The sequence below is a fragment of the Apium graveolens genome, chromosome 6 (genome assembly GCF_009905375.1).
Source record: "Apium graveolens cultivar Ventura chromosome 6, ASM990537v1, whole genome shotgun sequence".
NCBI classification, from domain to species: Eukaryota; Viridiplantae; Streptophyta; class Magnoliopsida; order Apiales; family Apiaceae; genus Apium; species Apium graveolens.
The window spans coordinates 185682276-185687179 of NC_133652.1; the positions used below are offsets into that span (position 1 = coordinate 185682276).

At 39.5% G+C, this 4904-nt stretch overlaps 1 non-coding gene across 1 annotated transcript; it reads right to left on the reverse strand.

The window, feature by feature from the left end:
- Window positions 1-2228: 2228 nt before the first annotated feature.
- Window positions 2229-2335, reverse strand: LOC141669071 (small nucleolar RNA R71). Its single transcript, XR_012553369.1, has one exon. It is a non-coding gene; the product is annotated as a small nucleolar RNA R71 (small nucleolar RNA).
- Between the last annotated feature and the right edge of the window lie 2569 nt (window positions 2336-4904).

The window sequence follows — 4904 nt, forward strand, 5'->3', positions numbered from 1 at the left end:
TGTCAACAATATATCTTGTGAAATGGTTTTCTAGAAGGAATTTTGATAAAGTATCATACCAGGCTCTAGGTGCTTGCTTCAATCCATAGAGTGTTTTCAAAAGATAGTAGACATATTCTGGAAAGTTGGGGTCTTCAAAACCAGGAGGCTGACTAAGATAGATTTTCTCCTCCAAATCTCCATTTAGAAAGGCACTCTTTACATCCATTTGATAGACTGTGAAATTGGTGTGGGCTGCATAGGCCAGAAAAATTCTGATAGCTTCAAGTCTTGCAACAGGAGAAAAGGTTTCATCAAAATCTATCCCTTTTTGTTGACAATAGCCTTTAGCAACCAATCCAGAATTTAGGTGAATTAGCATTGATTTGATGCGAATATGGTGTTAGGATGGTGTCCAAGGAATAAAGGCTCATGAAGACCACTTCATTGTAGCAAGAAAAGAAGGCAATTTTAGTTTTTCCAGATTCCTGTTTTAATTAGAAGACTATTTTTCAGGGGTTTTGGATTAATTGGGTTGCTATTTAAAGACAACAAAAAGACATTTTTCATTACAGAGCTTAAGAAAAAGATGACAAGAAGACATATAGCACAATTCAATGTAGGCGAAGAAGATCTAGGTAATTCTTGTGAATCTTTGTTCTAAGTTGTAATCTTGGATGCTCGTTTCTTGTTTTGTTGAACCTAATACTCTGGATTACGTACTTTGCTTAATATTTGTTTTGTAAAGACTACGTTTATTATACCATGCTTCCATCGGAACCCACATTGATGATGAGTCTGATTATGGGCTAATCGTTATCGGAGGGTTCTAGCGGATTTATTTATGGATTTATTTAGTTAATTTGTTTCGATGCCTTAGTGTGTGGTGATTCTATGGTAACCTAGTATTGGTTGTGCTTATTCGTCTTGTGAGCGTCACGAACTTATAAGATAGCGTGTTAATCTTTAATGAAGCAAAAGTGAATTTAAGGGTTTAGAACTTGCCATGCTAGCATAGGTTCATGTATTTGATATGCATAATTCGTAGGTAATTTTAACCATCTTACTTGCCCTATGTAATCACGATAGGTAACTTGTGCATTAAACCGTTATATTGTCAAATTCTATAGATATATTGGGTCTCAATATAATCTATCTCTTTTGTGGATGTCCGGTAGTATGGTATTCGTACGACGAAAGTTGGCGTTTATCAGTTTCGTGTTATCTGATTAGTGTCATCACCATTACATGCTAAGGTTAAGAATGAAAAGTTATTGAATGAAGTATTTAATGAAGTTAGAATCCCATGTTTGTGTTATATATTATTTAACTCTCTTTAATTTCTTGGTTAATGTTCTCTAGTATAATTCTCAATACTTAATTGTAGTATAATCAAAACCCAAATTGTTATTCGTCTTAGCATTGAATAATAGCCATATCATTGTTGCATAAGTGCATAAATCACATAGTTAACCTAAACCAGTCTCTGTGGGAATGAACTAGAAATAATTCTATATTACTTGTGATCGCGTATACTTGCGTGAATTATTAGCGCGTATTTAGCGACTAACAAGTTTTTGGCGCCGCTACTGGGGACTCGGTGTTAACTTTTAATTTATGTGTTTGTCATCAGTGATCGTTAAAGTTCATTGACTCGGACATTGTTACTAATCTACTCTTTTCCTTGTCGTGTTTTAGGTACTCTAGCGAGCCTGTATGCATACGCGTTGACGGGCTCGTAAGAGAACTCTGGATCAAGTTGAGGAGGAAGCTGTAGTGATTCAAAGGGAAGTTTTCGAGGATGAAGAGAAAGTAGAAGAAGAAGAAGAAGAGAAAGTCAAGGAATTAGCTTTAGTAGTGATGGGAGATCAAGCAGAAATTCCTAAGGCTTTGATGGACTATTCTCAGCCTAAGATCAATGATGTTCAGTCGAGCATCATCAGACCAGCCATCTCGGCTACAACTTTTGAGATCAACTCGAGCACGATTCAGATCATACAGAACTCAGTTTAGTTTGGGGGTTCTCCTACAGAAGACCCCAACATGCACATCAGGGATTCATCGAGATCTGCGACACTTTCAAGTTCAATGGGGTGACTGAAGATGCTATCAAGCTGCAACTCTTCCCATTCTCTCTGAGGGATAAAGCAAAGTGCAGGTTACATTCTCTACCACCAGGGTCTATCACCAAATGGGAGGATCTTGCACAAAAGTTTCTCACTAAATTCTTTCCTATGGCGAAGACTGCTACAATCAGGAATGCTCTTACTCAGTTTGCACAGCAAACTGGAGAATCTCTCTATGAGGCTTAAGATCGGTATAAGGAGATGCTAAGGAAGTGCCCATACCATGGCATGCCTGATTGGATGATTATAAACTGTTTCTACAATGGTTTAGGCGCACAGTCGAGACATATGCTCGATGCAGCGTCTGGTGGACCCTTGTGGGATAAAAGCTATACTGAAGCTTATGAGTTGATTGAGCTAGTGGCAGCTAATGAATACCAGAATCCAACGCAAAGAATATTGCAAGGAAAGGTAGCAGGAATTATGGAAGTGGATACAACTACTCCTATAGCTGCTCAGCTTCAAGCTTTGACGATGAAAGTAGACTCTTTGGCTAATTATGGAGTTAATCAAATCACTAGTGTTTGTGAGCTTTGTGTGGGGGCACATGAAACTGAGCAGTGTGCTATTTCTAGCGAATCAACTCAATTTGTGAGCAACTTTTAGAGATCACAATAGCAAGCTTCAGCCACTTATCATCCCAACAACCACAATCATCCTAACTTCAGCTGGAGCAACAATCAGAATGCGGTGCAACAACTTTATCAGCCATACACAGCAAAGCAATATAACCCTCCTGGTTTTTAACAACTGCAATATGCCCCTAGACAACGAATTCAACTTCAGCAATTACCACAAGCTAATGAAAAATCTGAATTGGAGGATTTGAGGCTCATGTGCAAGAGCCAAGTTGTTTCTATCAAGACCTTGGAGAATCAGATTGGGCAGATTGCTAATGCATTACTAAATCGTCAACCTGGCTGCTTCCAAGCGATACTGAAGTGTCAGGCAAGAAGGAAGCTAAGGAGCATGTTAAGCAATTACATTGAGGTCTGGTAAGGTCACAAATCTTGAAAAAGCTAAGACTCCAGAATCTGAAGTTGAGGCTGAAGAAGAAGAAGTGCAGAAGGAAGCAGAAGTGGAACCAAAAAAGACTACTATTGAGCACACTCCTCCTGAGGGAAATATAGGGGAGAAACAGATCTACCCTCCACCTCCTTTTCTTAAGAGGCTCCAGAAGAAAAAGCTGGATAAGCAGTTTGAGAAGTTTCTGGAGGTGTTCAAGAAACTTCACATCAACATACCTTTCGCTGAAGCTCTTGAGCAAATGCCTAGTTATGCAAAGTTTATGAAAGGTATTCTCTCTCGAAAGGTAAGCTTGACGACTTAGAAATTGTTGCTCTCATGGAGGAATGCAGTGCTGTGCTGCAACAGAAGTTGCCTCCGAAGCTTAAAGATCCTGGAAGCTTCACTATTCCATGCACCATTGGAAAGGTGTCATTTGACAAATGCTTATGTGACTTGGGAGCTAGCATCAATCTAATGCCTTTTTCAATCTTCAAGAAGTTGCACTTGCCGGATCCAAAGCCTACCTATATGACTTTGCAGTTGGCCGATCGTTCTATTACTTATCCACGAGGCATTGTTGAGGATGTTTTAGTCAAGGTTGATATACGTATCTTTCCTGCTGATTTTGTAATTCTTGATTTCGAGGAGGATAAGAAGATTACCATAATCTTGGGAAGACCGTTCTTGGCTACTGGCCGAACCTTGATTGATGTGTAGAAAGCTGAGCTCACCATGCGAGTCTTGGATCAGGATGTAACTTTTAATGTGTTCAATGTGATGAAGTTCCCTACAGAAAATGAGGAGTGCTTAAAGGTGGAGTTGGTTGATTTTTTGGTTATTTCAGAACTTGATCAATTGCTAAGGTCTAATGCCTTAAAAAATGCCTTGTTGGGGAATTCCGATAGTGAAGATGATGAAGGGGATGAGCAGTTACAATTTCTGAATGCTTCTTCCTGGAAGAGGAAGATGGATATGCCTTTTGAATCTCTTAGAATGGAGGAGCTTAACAAATCTCCTAAGTGCCTCAAGCCATCTATTGAGGCTCCTACTCTTGAGCTTAAGCCTTTACCTGAACATTTGAAGTATGCATTTTTAGGTGATGCATCTACTTTGCCTGTTATTATTGCATCTGACCTTTCAGGTAGCGACGAGGAAAAACTCTTGAGAATTCCGAGAGAATTCAAATCGGCAATTGGATGGACTATAACATATATCAATGGAATCATCCCTTCTTACTGCGAGCATAAAATTCTGCTAGAGGAAGGTAACAAGCCTACTGTTGAGCAACAGAGAAGGCTAAATCCGATCATGAAAGAGGTTGTGAAGAAGGAAATCCTCAAGTGGCTAGATGCAGGGATCATCTATCCTATTTCTAACAGTTCATGGGTGAGCCCAGTTCAGTGTGTGCCAAAAAAAGGTGGTATCACGGTGGTAGCAAATGAGAAGAATGAGCTTATTCCTACACGAACAGTCACGAGGTGGAGAGTTTGCATGGTTTATAGGAAGCTGAACAAGGCCACAAGGAAGGATCACTTCCCTCTTTCTTTCATTGATCAGCTTCTTGATAGATTGGCTGGGCATGATTACTACTGTCTTCTAGATGGCTATTCGGGATATAATCAGATTTGTATCGCTCCAGAAGATCAGGAGAAGACTACATTCACATGTCCTTTTGGTACTTTTATATTCCGGAGAGTTTCTTTTGGGCTATGTGGTGCACCAGCTACTTTTCAGAGATGCATGATGGATATCTTCTCTGATATGATTGGTAATAATATTGAAGTGTTCATG